Genomic DNA, 18,759 nt, shown 5'->3' with positions numbered 1-18,759 from the left:
TCACAGAGATACAACTACAGAAGTCTTAACAGTAAGAGGTCGTTTGTAAGCAACAAATCTTGTAGAAGGGCTAAGTCCAAAGGGAGACCTGCCAAAGATGAATGTGCTTTTTGTCGTGAGAAAGGGCATTGGAAAAAGAATTGTCCTAAGTTACAAAAGGCCAAGGCTATTTCTGATGCATGTGTAGTGGAGCATGATGATGAGTCAGACTTTAGCTTGGTTGGCATGGCAATGGCATGTCATACAGATGAGTGGATTTTGGATTCGGGATGTACTTACCATATGTGTCCTAATAAGGACTGGTTTTCTAGTCTTAAAGAACTAGAAGGTGGAGTTGTTTTTATGGGCAATGACAGCGCTTGTAAGACAATGGGAGTAGGTACAATCCAATTGAAGAATCATGACGGCTTAATTCAAGTCTTGACAGATGTTCGCTACATACCTAGCTTGAAGAAAAATCTCATCTCATTAGGGGTCCTAGAATCTAAAGGGCTCACAATCACTTTGAGAGATGGATTACTAAAGGTAGTAGCTGGGGTATTGACGGTGATGAAAGGCACAAGAAGGAATAACCTGTACTATTTAAATGAAAGTACAGTTATTGGATCAACATCAACAGCATCTGCGAATGATGCAGATTTAGAGGCTATCAGGTTATGGCATATGCGATTGGGACATGCTGGTGAAAAAGCTTTAAAGAGTTTGGCGAAGCAAGGCTTGTTGAAAGGTGAAAATTCTTGCAAATTGGAATTCTGTGAACATTGTGTTCTGGGCAAGCAGACGAGGATAAAATTTGGTTTAGCAATTCACAATACAAAAGGAATTCTGGACTACGTTCACAGTGATGCGTGGGGACCTACTAAAGTGGCTTCTTTGGGAGGTATGCACTATTTTGGTACTTTTGTTGATGATTATTCAAGAAAAGTATGGGTGTATCTAATGAAAAGGAAAAATGAAGTTTTGGATGTATTTCTGAAATGGAAGAAGATGGTGGAGACCCAGACTGGTCGAAAGGTCAAACGACTTCGATCAAACAATGGTACTAAGTACAAGATTGATCCATTTCTATAAGTATGTCAAGATGAGGGCATTGTGCGACACTTCACTGTTCGAGATACACCACAACCGAATGGGGTGGCAGAACGTATGAATCAGACTATTCTGGAGAAAGGTCGATGTATGTTGTCCAATGCTGGATTGGGCAAGGAATTTTCGACTGAGGCAGTTACATATGCGTGCCATCTAATTAACCGGTTGCCATCAGCTGCAATAAATAGAAAAACTCCTATTGAGAGGTGGGCTGGTAAACCTGCTACTAATTATGATTCTTTACATGTTTTTGGTTCCATTGCATATTATCATGTAAAAGAATCTAAGTTAGACCCAAGAGCAAAGAAAGCATTATTCATGGGTATAACTGGTGGAGTAAAATGATATCGTTTCTGGTGTCCTGATACAAGGAATATTGTTTTCAGTAGAGATGTGAATTTTGATGAATCAACCATGATGAATAACAAGGATTCACAAAAGGATAACAAAACCAGTGGCACTTTGCAGCAGGTGGAGCTTGAAAAGGTTAATGATGATCCAGCAAATATTGAAGGAACAAATGATGAAGAAGTTTCGACCCAAGAACTTCTACAGCAACATGATTCAATTTCCTATAGGAGGCCAAGAAGAGAGATTCGTATGCCCGCTCGCTTTGATGATATGGTAGCCTATGCACTTCCAATTGCAGATGATGATATTCCTTCTACTTACATAGAAGAAAGAAGTAACCTTGATGGTGTAAAGTGGAAGCAAGCTATGAATGAAGAAATGTAGTCTTTTCATAAAAATAGGACTTAGGAGTTGGTGACACTACCCAAAGGAAAGAAGGCAATTGGATGCAAATGGGTATATGCAAAGAAGGAAAGATTTCTTGGTAAAAATGAAGTTCGATACAAGGCTAGATTGGTAGCAAAGGGTTACACTCAGAAAGAAGGAATAGACTACAATGAACTTTTCTCCAGTTGTGAAACATTCGTCTATTCGGATTTTGCTAGCCTTGGTTGTGCAATATGATCTTGAACTAGTCCAGCTCGATGTGAAGACCGCATTTTTACATGGTGATTTAGAAGAGGAAATCTATATGACTCAGCCAGATGGATTCAAGGTTGCTGATAAAGAAAATTGGGTTTGCAAACTGACAAAGTCGCTTTGTGGATTGAAACAATCGAGGTAGTGGTACAAGCGATTTGATCAGTTTATGAAAGAGCATGTTTAACAGTTGAAGAAGGCACTATCAAGTGTTGTTGACTAAGGCAGAGAGAATTGTGTGAAGATAAGATTATTCGAATAAAATCTTCAAGGTGGAGATTATTAGAAATCATCCATATTTATAGAAAGTCAAAGATATGGGTATCAGAAAGATATGGGTATCAGAAAGCTATGGGTATCAAAATCTGAGATTTAAGGCACCAAAAGTGGGATTGAGATTTGGCATAAGATAATTGTAATTTTGATCCCTAAACCTCAACTATAAATAGGTCTAACCATTTCTCTTCTTTATTATCCCAAATTTGCCATTCTCTACTTAAGGCATTGTTTTCTCTCTCTCTCTCTTTGTAAATTCTCACTTGTATTTTGGAGTGAAACATATTTGGTAGTGCCTGAGGACGTAGGCAAAATTTGCTGAACCTCGTTAAATTCTTGTGTTCTTTATTGTATTATTCTGCATGAATTGTGAGTGTGATTGTAGTGATTTATTGTGCTATTAAATTACGATTGAGGGATATTCTGGCTTGGAAAGACTTGCTACTTAAGCGATCCTTGTGATCCACCTCTCTTTCCTGGGAATTGATCTTAGTGTGATTTTTTAGTACAATAATTTTACTCTTTTACATGCTTCCGCACAACATTAACAATCTCAATCAATGGTATGCTTTTTCAAGTAAACAATAAACAATGTCAATCGGCAACATGCTTTAATACTACACATTATACAACTCAAATATCACTCAATCAGTCACAATTTTAGGCCCTAACTTTCGACCATTACCTTTTATTACTTACGAATCTTGGTATACCTATTAACTATTACCAGGCCGTTCGACCTTGTAAAAAATCAGCATGCATATTAATCATATGAATAAAATATACCATTTTTAAACGCTAATACACACAAAAGTCAGACTGACACTTGATTTACGCGAATTAAATGCACTAACATAAGCACAACTTCTACAACTTAGATCTAGACAGCTCTAGATTGGATCTATACACAACATGAATAAAATTTGATTTAAACCAGCATTTGGACACCCTTATAAGGTTTGGCCAGAAAAAAGGATTAATAGTGTCAAATTGGATTCAATTTTCGGTCACTTGCTTACTCTATTTTGACTTAGAATGAAGATACGAATAGCTTTCGATGTCACTACTAATCTGAGGCAATCGGTTTTGGTCCTGTATAGATTATTCAGCTATGGCTCAAGTAACATTCGGCCAAAGTAGTAAATAATGGAAGGATAAAACAAGACAAGATCTAATCAAAAGAAAAACTACTTACTCCACCAGAAAGACATATTTAAAGAACCAATGAAAAACCCAAGTAGTACAGATGGATTCGGCCAGAGTAATCAGTAATTCGACAAGAAGAGAAAACAAAGAAGAAGAGAACACAAATGGGTGACACAAGGATGAAAAGAAAATAAGAGAAGAAAAAAGGAGAAAAGAAAGAAAAACTGAGAGAAAATAAAAGGGGAGGGAACAACAATAGGGTAAAGGAGGAGGAAAATGATGAAAAAAACAACTCAACATAAAAATTAGTTTAATTTTGTTTTTGAAAACTGATACCCTTTTCATAAGTTAGATAAAGTCTTAAATATCCAAGTTAATCAGATTTTCCAGTGTTTGAATCAGATTGAAATCTGGCAATTTTTTAGGGGTGGATGGCATAGGCTTTAAATGAAAAAGAATTTGCGAGCAAGGGGAATCAAACTCGGGTCACAAGGATACTTTCACTACTTCTTAACCACTAGGCCAATTACTCATTCTTGCTATAATTTTATAGTTTTATTAATTAGAAATTTGGGATGTGACACTAGGTTTGTTCTAAAAGAACAAGGATGAACAGAGAAATGGAAAATAAAGTCATTCTCTGTTAAGTTTTATCCTATTTATATAGGAATTTTCCCATAATTCCACTATAACAGGTTGCCTAATCATTTTACATACATACACGACTCCACTAATTATACAGGGTTGCACTATTCAAACACCATTAACGAGGTTTTACAGGTTTCATGTAAAATGACACGTTTCCTATATACAACTTTGCATGTTTCCTGTACATGTCCTACCAATTGCGGATTCTAAAACAACAACCCTATGCGCTGCAATTGAACACGCCAATGGTGGGTTAATAACGGAAAAGCTAGCCAAATGCAGAATAAAATTTTTTAAGATGACGAAACTTAGCGAAACATTCCACAAGTGAAACTTCACTAAATGAAATAAGTAAATTTTTGCGAATTTGACTAGATGATACACGAGTCATCACCAACCTCACTTATTCAACCAACCAAAACGTGGACTAGAAAAACTTGGACTGTGACAAAGCAATTTAGATCTATAATTCGAGAATTGGTGAACCACATCGAAATCGATCCACCACAATTTTCTAATTACTTGTTTATTTATTAAATTTGCACATTTTATGATTTAGTCCTTTATAGCTAGCTCGTAAGTTAGTATAATTACTCTTGACTTTATGGTATGTTGTACTATAGGGTTGAGTGATTAGTCCTTTATCATGCATGCTTGTAGTTAGAATCGGTTCAATCGTGGTCTCTTGTGAGTTCGATCCCTAGAGTACTTCGTACCTCATTGTACAATTATATTACAATTGACCTATCACACTTGCAAAAACTGCACGTAGTTGTTGATTAATTGTTGTTTTTAGTGTTGATTTCTCTCATTGTCTGCAAGGATGACGAGAGGCAATTAAGTTGTTTTGTCATCACCAAAGAGTCTGTGCTAGATTGAGCTATTTTTAGTTTTGTACATGTTCTTTATAGAGATATTTAGCGAAAGATAAATTTATAGATACGAACTTTCTTTGTGTTTATTTTTTCTAAAGATAAATTTATAGCTCGTAAGAGTAGTGTATGACTAAGACCGGTAACAGGTTCGTACCATCGAACCAGAATGAAAATGAATTCTTGCGCATGTGAGAAGGGTTCAACATCCAAGGGGCGCCCAACTTCCATCTAGAGACTAGTTGAGTGACGAACCAAGAGTATAGAGACAACCACCACACTCGCACCTGGCACCGACGTAACAAAAAAATTTGAGGGACTATGCTATGCCCAACTTAGAGGTTGTTCAAGGAAGCATTAATCTCCCGACGATTAATGCTAACAACTTCGAAATCAAATCGATAATGATCCAAATGATACAAACGATTATCCAATTTTAGGGATCGATGAACAAGGATCCTAACTAGCATCTCAAGCGCTTCTTATCCATTTGTGACACTTTTAAATATAATGAGGTAATCGGTGAAGCCATAGGTCTTCGATTATTCCCTTTCTCATTAATTGATGATGTTTTTCTATGGATAGAGTTGCAGCCAATTGACTCAATCGATATGTGGGACGAGTTGGAAATTCGGTCCTAGCCAAGTATTTTTTCTGATCAAGATAATAAAGCCGAGGATGAACATCACTAATTTCGATCAATTTGAGAGAGTATTTTTATATGAGGCGTGGGAGCGCTTTAAACTCATACTCCATATGTGTCCATACCATGGCCTACAAGATTGGTTATAGCTTCAAGGTTTTTATAATGGGATAGATGGAAACTTGCCTTCTATTCTTGACGGAGCGTTCACAAGGGCATTCATGTCAAAGACATATGTCGAAGGTTTCTAGCTTTTCGATGATATGTTAATAAAATCCTATATATGGTCAGCTGAATGGTTTACATATTGAGCCAAGAAAACGACCGTGAATACGGTCAGCAATGAGGATAAGTACCAACAAGTATTCAAAAGGCTCAATCAGCTTGAGATGAGTTTGGAAGAGGCACAAGTCCCTAATCAGCTCTTCTAACTCAGTTAATTGCAAGAAATGAGAGTGAAGGCACCGCTTGGGGAGGACCTAATGAAAACAATCACACGGAGGCCAACTGTTTAAGGAATATATGATATAGCCCGTACTCTATGTAACACCTAATTTCCAATTAACCTAGAAACTTGAAATAATTAGAGGACTAAAGTAAAAGAGACAGCAAGTTGGTGACCTCTACTAAAAGAAATGGAAAAGCTGAAAATTAAATTAGACATGGTTGAGAACTAAAATTGGTTTGGTTAGAATGAAACTAGCTGGTTCCTTAGTGGGGGATAAATGATTAGGAATGGACGATTCTCATAATGTTGGTAATAGTGTGGGAAAAGCTATAAATAGTTGGAAATGGGTTCCCAAGGATGATTTTTTTCTTGACTTTGTTTCTTTTTTTTCCTTCATGTTCTTTACTAGCTTGAAGAAGGAATAAGCATAAAAGGTTCTGCGTGGAGTAGGCTTCATGAGGATGGAGATGAAAAAGTAAGGAAACTAACAAGCTGGTAAGGTTCTTAGCCCTTCTATGCGAGTAAGAATAGGTAAATAAGGTTGCGGGCCTTCAGAACCATTTTGGTCGGTCCGTCCCGGTTGGGTTTAGGGTGTCATAATGTTTTAGATGCTACAAATAGTAGGACAATTTAGTGGATCACCCACTAAAGATCCAAGACTGCATTTATGACTTTTTTTGGAGGTCTACGACTTGTTTAGACAAAAGAGTGTTCCTGAAGATGCTTTGAGACTTAAACTTTTTCATATTCTTTAAGAAATCGTGCAAGAGCATGGCTGAATGTTTTTTCGTTAGGAACAATGGCATCATTGAATGATCTTTGCCAGAGATTTTTGCTACGGTATAATCTCCCTAATATGAATGCCAAGCTTAGAAATGACATCACATTTATTTAACAATCAGAGGATAAAACACTATATGAAGTTTGGGAATAATTTAAAGACTTAATTCGGAAATGTCCGATGCATGGATTTCAACGCTGGACTTATATAGAGATATTCTATAATAGGCTGAATGCAAATACGCGGATGGTAGTTGATGCTTTTGCCAATGGTACTTTGTTGGATAAATCTTATAATGAGGCATATAAAATTTTGGAAAAGATTGTCAACAATGATTATCAATATCCTACCACAAGAGTTGGGACAAGCAAGAGAGTTATTGGTACTATGGAGCTATAAGCAACCACTTCGTTAACAACCTAGGTATCTTCTTTGGCTAATATGATCAAAACAATAAAAAAGCCCACTACAGTTCAGGAGATGAAATCAGCTGAGCTTTTGTGTGTTTATTGTGGTGAAGACCATGTGTTTGATGAATGGCCATCAAACCCAGCATCCGTGTGTTACATGGGTAATTTCAACTGGAATAATAACCCTTATTCCAACACATTTGAATAATGTATGCATGAGAAAAACTCATATCCAAAGAAAACCCAAACCATAGTCCACATAAATTTTACAGTCCATAAATAGAATAAAACTTATTAAAATTTATTTTATAAAAAGAATTTCCCAAAGTCCGTTGTACTTTTGTATGCCACATGCGATCCTATTCTCGAGTATTAATTGAGAAGTTAAGAATAGGGGGTGAACGAATAAAGGCTCTGTGTGAGTCATAACAATTATAATCATACGATTAGTCACAAAGTAAACAATCATTGTTTTCATAACCATACAATTCATGGCACATTTAACCCAACATTTGACCATGTTATGAGTGTGATGCAATGCAAAGAGAGTTTTACCCATCCATCTGCTACACACCACAAGTTTTCAGAACTCGTCTGCCGAATACCAAACAATGCATATATACTACTAATAAAAACAATAGGCATACATGCTGCCATCAATATATGGAGGAGCCACCAATAACAATTTACAAGTTAATAAGTTGCCAATAAGTAGTGAATACACAACACTATCACAGAGAGGGGCGAAAATGGGCGTCAAACAGGGCTGATATGGGCAGCAATAAGAAGGGATTAAGGGTAAAATAAATGACTTTTAAAAGGTTAAAATACTTAGCAAGGTGGCTGGAAATTAATTGCAAAGTATTAGGCACAAAAATGGTGAAAATCACCACAGTCTAGACGGCACAAGGAAGAGAAAAAAAAAACATTGAGAGAGGTGGAGTGGAACAGCTAGGGTTGAAAAAAGATGAATAAAGCCTAAAAATGAATCAAAAAAATGTATTTAAACCTAGGTTAACTAGGTTTGGACAACACAAAAATAGGCAAGGGAAAAATTTTAGCAAAAATTTGGCCAATTTGCATGGGAAGGGAATCAAACTCAATTATCAAGGATAACCACTCCAATTCTTAACCATTAAGCCAATTATTCATTCTTGAAACAATTTTACAAACTTTAAACAAAAAATTTGGCATGTTACAACTATCATGCTTTAAAATAGGTCTATTTACTATTTTAGTCCTTTGGTTAATTGCAATTTAAGTTCTCAAGCCATTTTCTAATTAAAAATCTATAGTAATTGGACTTGACAATTTAGTCCTTGGACTCTATGTAAACATAATTTTCACTAAATTTCTTATCCAAAATTCAATTCAATAATATAATAAATCCGTAAATATTTTTAGTAAATATTTAAAGGCTCGATTTACAAAAATTGGATCCCAAAACCTCATTTTTCAACACCACTAGAGATCAGGTCGTTACATTAAGAAAAGTAAAAAAGATCAAGTGGTTGGATGTTCAAAAACATTAGACTTAGGTTCGAGTTGGTCAAAAATTCTAAGCACCTCCCAAAAGCTTTAGTTGATTTGGATTGTCTCCCTAAGACTCGATACACATGTACTTATTTAATCAGATTTATTTCTTTAGATATTATGATAAGGGTTTATTTTAGGAAAAATTTTAAAAATTATATTATGCCAACTTAAACTTATTTTGTAAATGATTTTCCAATAGTAAGATCCTTTGTAATGTAAAGGGCTTCTTGCTTATAATAATTAGGATGGCATTGGTACTCCAATAAAACCTTGCCTAACTATTGTATCTCAATAGAAAAGGCCTATTTAGAAGGGGAGTTTGCCGTTTTCATTTTTTAATCCAAAGGAGCTAGGTGCTTGTAAAATATCATAACTACTTTACCCCAATTGTCGGTCTACTTCTAATACTAGTATAAAAGCTCCATCTTTTACTATAATGTTTAAGGCATTGAACCTAAAATACAAACCATATTGCTATTGATTTCCATATGATTCAGTTAGTAAGATTCTTACACCTAAACCATTAACTTATAACAATCACCATTTGTTAAAAAGGGGTGCATCTTACTCAAACTAGTTGTGAATCTTATTTTGAAGTAGACGTATTTGGGCCTTTATTGGCCATCTATTGCATGTTCGAAGCTATCTTAGAAGGTTGATAAGATAATGTATAATTGGATGTGCTTGAAAATACTAGGGAAGCTTCCTTGCTAATACCATCAATGCTAAAACTATTTTCTTTACTTTATGTAATTTAGCCTTCTATTGAAGAGCCTGACTAAGATAGTAAACAGTTTGTCTCATTTGATGTTGTTAAGGTAAATTTTGTTAAGGGCGAGGCCAACAATAATGGAGAACTGAAATAAACTTTTATCCAATCAACAAACTTCTTTTCAAGAAGTCTTACTCCAATCAAATAAGACTTTTAAGGCTTTGAAGAATGGCAATCATTTGTCTGTCATTTAGGAGAGAAATTTGTTTAGTTACAAATCTTTCCAGCTAATCTCCAGATCTCCTTAGTATTTTTTAAAAGAGCTCATATCCAAAATGACTCATATTTTCATTTGATTTGCTTTAATACCCAATTCTGTGACACCTCGCACCCGACCCAATCGCCAGATCCGAGTATGAGATATCACATTTGTTGTCGAAGCAACTCAAACTGACCATATACACTATAGTGCATTAAGAAATCAAAATTAAAACCATTTATAACAAAACTTTTTAAGCAATACATTCAACATTGAGACTTTAAAATCAAGTTAGGATAATTTTAAAGCAATTCCTAAATGTTTGGAGGTGTTTGGGACCGAGTACGGATTCCAAATGGTTTAATTGCAACAAAATTGTGTAGGAACCCTATTACGGGCTTAAGTGTTGGTACTTGTGGACTCAAGTATCAGTACCTAGCCCTGTTACTGTAGAAATTTGTAATATGTCTACTAGGTACATGTACCTAAAGTAAAGGTACTATACCCCTAACTCTTGCACTAAAAAAACTAACCTTGTAATTGCTTATTTTAACCCTAAACAATACCAATTTATTTCTATGACTTTTGAAACTTTTTAACCAAGTTCTAAACACCAATTTTGTAACAATCCATTTTTAGTGAAATCAAAATAGTGGTTTCAAGACCACAAAACCGACATGAAAATATTTATTTTAATATTATTTTAATGTCTACGATATGTTAGTAGTGTCATATAAAAATTTAGTTAATAAATTTTTCGTTTGCATGTTTAATTAAATGAAAAGGACTAAATTGTAAAAGGTGCAAAAGTACGATTCTATTTGTTAAATGTATTAAATTGTTATGGAATTTTAATGTGAGTGACTTAAATGGTAATTAAACCATTTAATTAGTGGGTGGACAATCATGGACATATTATTAAGCATTTTAAGGGTTAATTTATAAGGTTATTTAAGTAAATTGATAGATAAGTTAAGTAATAGTAATAATAATAAAACATCATCGTCTAAAATGCCTTCTAATAGCACTAGAAAGAACATAGGTTTTCCTCCTTACTTATTGGTTAAATTGTCCCCATTTGGTTATCCTTAGCATATATTTTAGCATTTTTAGTTTAGTAGATTGCACTTTATAACTCAATGAATCCTAGCCTATTTTGTCCTTAATTTTGCTATCTTTTTTAATTAATGTCACTGCATGAGTTAATTCTAGATTGCGTCCAGAGTTATCGCTGCACCTGACAGCTGTCCGATTAAGAAAAAAATGTGTGAGTTGTCCAGTTTGGTATAATCAACCTGTACGTACAATGACAAAATAATTCTAAGGAAATGACACCTGTACTGTGGGAGGAGAACATAAAAGGTGGCATGAGAAAAAGGGGGAGCTATTTTCTCTCAACCATCATCTTCTTCATCCTACCTTGAAGCTTGCAGCTATGGCAGCTTAAGCCTCTCACGGGTGAGCCAACGTGAAAATTAATGCAGACTAGCTTCTGACGAGGAGACCTAAGTGCGAGACAAGAGGGAATTGAGAGATTCAGTTGAGTTGTCTAGGAATAGTATTCTCTAGTAGATTCTTTCTTATTTCTTTCTAAATGCTGGCGATTACTCTCTATTTTCTGTTTGTATAGAAGTACACATGAATTCTTGGTTAAATGTTATCTTATTCAATCTTGCTTTTATTGTTTAATCTTGGGGTTTGAATTTTTCTCAACACGGAAGTGTTATTGCAGTCACTGACACTAGAAATTGTAGTGCCAGTTCGAGCCAACAAGCATTCCAATGGAAGTTTAGTGAAGATTAGAGGAATTTAGTACATTTGTTCTAAATAGTGTCATGTTGCCATCATCGGAAGGTGGGGTTAATGTGCATGTTTAAGTCTCAGATTAGATAGAGGAGTCACCCTTGGTAACATATACATTAAATTTTATTGCCTCGATAAACACCTATCTTTTATACCATGTGAGCACTTAGTATTCTACTAAAGATTTATGTTTGGAATCCCAGTTTATCATTTTCATATTTTATTTTATTATTTTCAAGTTATTGCATCAAAAACTGTCCTCGCAATTTATCTCGTTTCTATCTAGTTATTGCACCGACATTAATAGACAAAAGACAACCATCCTTGTGGGATCGATATCCGACAGACTCATATCTATCTACCATACTTGCATCGACAGTGTACGCTTGTACATTATTTCTATGACGTTAAACAGTCGGTCACCTTCATCCACCAAAATTGAAGCTTAGAAAACCTCCATGGAAGCTTGTTAGGTTTGGCTAAGCTAAAGTTGGTGCATGGTGAGTGTTTTTCATCCCATTTTTAATGAGTTTTATATTTTTGAAGTCGTTGTAGGTTAATCTAGCTAGCCTAGGGACTAATTTGCAAAATTTTTAAAGTTAGGGTTTTCCATGAATGTGTTCATGAGATTTTTGAAGTTTGATGGAAGAAAATGAATCTTTGTTGATAAATAAACAGGTTTTGTAAATTGATTTTTGATGAAATTATCATTTAGGGACTATTATATAAAAATAGTAAATTGTCGTGGTGAAATTGTGAATTAATGCTTTTTTGAGTTGAAATAAGTCCCTAGGTAAATCGCCTAGCATGGTATGTGGATGAAATTGGATGAATTTCAATTTACGAGCTTAAAGACTAAATTGTAAAGAAGTTAAAATAATAGGGGAAAAAGCTAATTTTTCAAAAGTATGAATATTTGACTGAATTGAATGGAATGAATATTAAATGGATTAAATTTTCTTATTTAGGTCAAGTTAAGCCTCGTACAAATCTAGATCGAGGGAAAGGTAAAGTATCGGACTAGTTGATTCTATTTCGTCATCTTTATATTCAAGGTAAGCTCGTAAGTTTAAATAGCGTTTTAATGTTATTTGATTTAAATGTTATTATGTTATTTATCATATCATGTTACGACAGAAATCCAACAATGTTACGATGACTATCGAGTCCCATTTGAACCTTAGGAATATATATAGGATACAAATGACATGTCATTAGGGTTACCATGTTTCGGGTACTGGTCCTGAATGCCCTACCGATGGCTGAGTTCCAACATTTGTTGCGGATACTCGTCAGATTGTGTGAGCGGCATCGTGTAGCTAGGATACAAATGACATGTCATTAGGGTTACCATGTTTCGGGTGCTGGTCCTGAATGCCCTACCGATGGTTGAGTTCCAACATTTGTTGCGGATACTCATCAGCTTGTGTGAGCGGCATCGTGTAGCTACATTCCGATCGTTAGCTTATGTGAGCAGACCCATTTATGGCTCGAGTGAGCATCTATGTAAAGGAAAAGGAAAGGAATGGTTTCAACCATGTGTTTAGCACACTTTGTGTGAGCTTGCCACGTATCCGATACTATTCTAAGTGGTTCAACGGGCATGAAAAGGGAAAGAATGGTAAGTGTATTGAAAGCTAATTTAAGAACTTATAAACAGTTATGAATTCTTGATGATCAAAGTATGAACACTCATGATTATGAAAAGTATGATTTAAGTGATGCTATGCTCATGTACTATACCTTACAATTATGATGATATTGCTAAGTTATGTTTTTAATCACTAACTTATGTTGTTGATGATGCTTAGGCTTGTGCCAAACTATGTTGAATTGATTCATATCTATTTTTAAGATTATGCATTAAAATGGTGAGCTATGTTCATGATTTACGAACTTACTAAGCATTATGTGCTTACATTGTTTTTTCTTTCCTATGTTTTATAGATTATCGGAAGCTCGATCGGTTTGGAAGCTCGTCAAAGACCTATCACACTATCCAACGACTATATCGATAGATTTTGATGTTTTGGTCATGGTTATAATGGCATGTTTAGGTGAATAGTGTTTGATGATCTAGTTGTTATGTTTGGCTTGTAAATATGGTATTATGGTTTGTGCTCTTTTGGTACTTTAATGCCTTAATGGTTGGTGTTGATGTGGCTAAATGAATGCATGTTTTAAATGACCATTTTGATATGTGTTGATGAAGTTTCAATTTGGTTAGTTGTGTTAAGTTTTGGTATGAAAATTGGTTAGATATGAATGCTAGATGAATGGTCAATTATGCATATGTCTAGATAGATTTAATGATTTGTGATTGAGGTGCCTTTTGGCATATTGTTTGTATGGATAAATGGCCTATTGAATTGGGCTTATTATGCATGTTTTAGGTATGTTTTAAGGCTTTCTTGTATGTGCAAATGGCTTGTAGGTGTGCGCTTGAATTGGGTGAAAGAAATGGCTTGAATTTGGCCTATTTCTTGTCCACACGGCCTAAGACATGGACGTGTGTCTCAGCTGTGTTTGACATACGGCCATGCAACATGGCCATGTGTCCCATGTAGGTTTCAAAGTGTAAGAAGTCAGGCAGTTACATAGCCTAGCACACGGCTTGACACACGAGCATGTGGCTTGGTTGTGTAACCCATGTCACAGAGTTACACGGGCACAGACATGGGCTGGGACATTGCCGCGTGTCCCTATTTTGAATGTTACACAGCTTGACACATGGGCATGTGTCTCAGCCGTGTGAGGCACATGGCCATGTGACCCTTGCAATGTGAAATTTTCTATCTTTTTCCATAAAGTTCTAAATGTTTTCGATTTAGTCCCGAATCATTTCTAAAGTAATTTTAAGGCCTCGATGGCTCAAATGAGGGAAGATATGCATGTGTTTGAATGAATTATGCTATGATTTATCAAATTTTTGGTAACGAATGTTTTAAGTTACGATTTTACGGTAATGCTTCGTAACCCTATTTCGGCGACAAATACGGGTTAGGGGTGTTACAATTTTAGCATACACAAGCATATTCAACCATCATGGAACATAACCATACTCAACAAGTACCAAACAAAACTACCAAACTAGATTGCTTTACAAGTAAGAAACTAGCCATTCATATGCATAAAATTCATAATTCTAATTCAAACTTATGAAATAAGGCCTAAAGCAAAGAAAAACCATAAACTATATAAGAAAAAGGGGTTGATCAACAACACATTACAAAGAACTAGATACATCCTAGCTGAACCATAGAAGAATCAAGTTAAATATTAACATATATACGTATGAAATCAACCATTATATATAAAAGACACCCTACGTACATGCCCCAACATTTAGTACATAATTTTCATAGTCTGGTCACCTTGTGGATAGTTTCATATTCGTTCTATGTACGGTTCCCAGAATTCACAAATTGAGTATTTACACGCAAGAAACAATGACGCATAAGTATATAATACTTAGGAAGCTATAATGGAATTCACTATACTTACCTTGTTTTTAGGTGAGTACACTAAATACCAAAAGGACATAACATTAAACCTAGTTATGATAGAGCAATAGGAAAAACATAAGGCAAGGTAAGCAAGGTAATAATTATTTGCACATATGTCCGTTGTCATTCTCATTTACAAAATTAGCATACAACATCAAATATATATTCATTCATACATTAGCTTATAGCATTGCATGTGATGAGCTATAAACGTAACATATTTTAATCTCATTTTTAACGTGTTTTTGGATGATTAATTAGGCAAATTAGTGAATTTGATGCTCCTAATCCTTTAAATCCATATTTCTATACTTAGGAGAGCATTTCGAAGTGAAAGGAGCGAAAAACAAGCCAAAATCGGACAAAAAAAAAGCTACTTTCAGGATCCCCATAGGCTAGACATGCGCCCATGTGAGCCACATGGGCTGGCTACACGCCCATGTGCCAGCCCGTATCGATTTCGCACTCTACTTCCCAAATACACGAAAAACCCCAATTTTTAGGCTTTTTGAGTATTCTAAAGACTATAAATACCAATTAGAAGAATAGAGAAAGGGCCAATAAGAGAAGATCGAAGAAAACACTCGAGGAACGCCATCGAAATCAACTCGGAAGCGGATCTCCCTCAAGATCGAAGATCTCCATTTAATTTCTTTCAAAGTTTTATTGAGTTCTTCTATGTCTTATGGTTATCCTAACTTTGAGATGTTTCTATTCAGGATTATGAACTAAATTCCCTAGATACCTAGGGAGAATGAAACCTATGATGAATCTTATTATTTTATTTCTAATTTAGATGATAAATACTTGAATCTTGTTCTCAATTATGTATGCTTGTTTCTTGTTTTAATATTTCTGGGATATTAATTCATGTTTAATGTAATTATTTCAGTGGAGCAAAAGTCCCTATTTAAGCGTAGATCTAACATAGTTGAGTGGAGTTGCATGCAATCCTAGAAATAGGACGACATAAATCTACCGAATTAGAGTTAAATCTAATAGGGGAATCCATAGATAGAGTTAATGCGACGATGGGGGTTTTAATTAGAAAGAAATTTCAACTAATCAACCTAGAGTTAGTTGTTCATATGCTCGAAAGAGATATTAACATAATTTAGGGATTTCTACAGATCAAGACACAAGTGATTAAATCATTTAATTCAGATTCATAATAATAGATGAAGTCTAGGTGGATTCTTTCATAGGTATTGTCTATCTCATTAGTTATCTTTGATTATTTTCCTATTTCATTCTCTGTTGCGTTATTAGATAAATTAGTTTAGTAATTTTAGATTAAAACACATCACCCCAGTTTTTCAGTTAGATAATAAGAAGACGGTAATTACTAGTACTTCTAGTCCTTGTGGATACGATATTTCTACTCACCATAGTTATACTATTGTTCGATAGGTGCGCTTGCCTTAGTCATATTTATAGTTAGTTTAGTGACCATCAGCATGTCATATTCTTTATACATTGACTCTTTTATATCCGGATTAACTTTTCACCCAATGCAACCTTAGTAAAAACGAACTTAGTCACTCGAGTGAACTACACCACACCAAGGTACATAAGTACAAAGCCCATAGGAAATACATATACATATACATATACATCCATCCACCACACCAAGGTCTCCAAAGATACAATACATATTCGATGATTCACAAAAAATGTTGAATCATCCAATGACATAATAGAATCTTCGTAGCAATATTAGACCCTTACAGTAATGTGCATATGTCTCTATTGGCATACCAACTATATCCTAGCTTTTCTTCCAAGTTTACATGAGCATTTATCATTCATGAACATATGTTTATTTTGACAATCACATTTCAATTTCTGTAGTTCATAAGCCATAGTTTCGTACAAACACATGAGAATATCATTTGTCAATCTCTTAATTCATATAACAATTATTCTTCTTACCTATAAGCTCACTTCTATCCATTAGTTCTTCCTTTCCAAGTATGTTGATTCCATTTAAATTTTAGCATGTTTTATAGCTAATAACTCTAATAACATGAAGATAGAAACAAGCATACACATCAAACATGAAGGTTTTAATAAAAAAATGGATAGAAATCTTTCAAGGTTTTAATAAAAAAATTCTTTTTCTTTGCTTACTTCAACTCTTTTTCTATTAATACTTACAAATCATGTAGTCAACACTAGGAATTTAGAAATTAATGGTCACTTAATGACCATTCAAATAATTGGTAATGTCATGAGATGCAAAGATTTTGTATAACAATTCAAACTCAAATATTTGAAATTCCTGTAACTTAAGTTTTACCCGACTGAATCTCAAACTATCCAAAAACATAACCATATCTCAAAAATTTAAACATTTGTCTCATTAAACCCTTAGTCTCCATTAATGGCTAATTAACCATTTTTCAAAAACAACCTATTCTCATCGTTACCTACCAACATTCAAGCTTATGGAAACCATAATTCAACCTCTAAGCACCTTAATATTCATAATCAAGTTTCTCTCTCTAATTTCCTTTAGCACCTAACAATGGTAACTTGACAATACATCAACAATTCAAAGTTATAAGGAGTGGGTTATAATTAAATATCTTACCAGGTTAAGTATTTCACTAAAATGGAAAGGAATGTTCACTTACCCAAGAAATGGATCTCACGATAATGGTATGAGAACTTAGGTGTTTTTCCATTCTTCTCTTAGGCAAATGGTGGAGGAAGATGATGGTAATTGAAATTCTCTCTCCCACTTACTCAAGTTAATATATATGTATATTAATTAACCAAATTAAGTTAATTATCAAATAACCCAATGACCAAAATTTCAAGATGGAAATGTTATTGGAAATTGTTGGATAGGATTTAGCTTTGCCACTAACATAATTTTAATCATGGTTTATTTACATTTAGACCCTTGGCCTAATTGTACACTAAAGGCTTGATTAAATATCCAATCTAATATCACTAGTTTAAGTTAGCTATAACTTATTCCTTGTACTATATTTACTTAATAAATTATTCTATTTTCAAATTTTTGCCTTTGACTTGTAATTGTTATATTTAAAAGTTTCTTGCGAGCTTGACTTAGAAAATTTAGCTTCGAAATGGATTTTCTGAAACCAACAAAAAACGAGGCATTAAATATTGGATATCATAAATTCTAGAAACTTTTTAGCTCCCAAAGTGAAGGCAAACTTGTTGGGATTTAATCCCATGTTGTAGCCTTAGAGCACCTTAAAAACATTTTATAGGTCTCATAATTGTTGCTCTATAAAGGAACACTTTACTAGCATATTATTGACATAGACTTCCATGCTTTTCCCAATTTTTTCCTTGAATACTTCATTAACCAAGTGTTGATGCATGCCATCAATATTTTTCAAGTCAAATGACATCACTTTATAGCAAAATAAATTATCTTTAGTAATATAAGAGGTATTTTATTAATGTTTTGGAGCCACGACGATTTGGTTGTAACCTGAAAAGACATCCATGAAACTCAAATCTTTATGTCCAACAGATAGACCTACTTGTTGATTGAGAGTTATAAGGAACAACATTAATTTTTTTTTGTTTATGTCCATGAAAATCAAAGGCATCCATTAATCTTTAGGGCACTTTTTGTTTAAGGTGGTGAAATTCACTC

The 18,759-nt window shown here is 34.4% G+C and overlaps 2 non-coding genes and 1 pseudogene across 2 annotated transcripts; 1 reads left to right on the top strand and 2 right to left on the bottom strand.

The window, feature by feature from the left end:
• Positions 1-5,690: 5,690 nt before the first annotated feature.
• On the bottom strand, positions 5,691-5,797 carry LOC128035157 (small nucleolar RNA R71). The gene has a single exon (XR_008191558.1). It is a non-coding gene; the product is annotated as a small nucleolar RNA R71 (small nucleolar RNA).
• Positions 5,798-6,399: 602 nt separating this feature from the next.
• The window catches only part of LOC128034740 (ribulose bisphosphate carboxylase large chain-like), a 36,518-nt pseudogene continuing 24,158 nt past the window's right edge, over positions 6,400-18,759 (top strand).
• Positions 6,978-7,084, bottom strand: LOC128035109 (small nucleolar RNA R71). Its single transcript, XR_008191513.1, has one exon. It is a non-coding gene; the product is annotated as a small nucleolar RNA R71 (small nucleolar RNA).

This window comes from Gossypium raimondii, chromosome 11, assembly GCF_025698545.1.
Source record: "Gossypium raimondii isolate GPD5lz chromosome 11, ASM2569854v1, whole genome shotgun sequence".
In the NCBI taxonomy this organism is placed as follows: domain Eukaryota; kingdom Viridiplantae; phylum Streptophyta; class Magnoliopsida; order Malvales; family Malvaceae; genus Gossypium; species Gossypium raimondii.
Note: the sequence above shows the minus strand (reverse complement) of the source record. Positions and strands in the feature narration are given on the sequence as shown.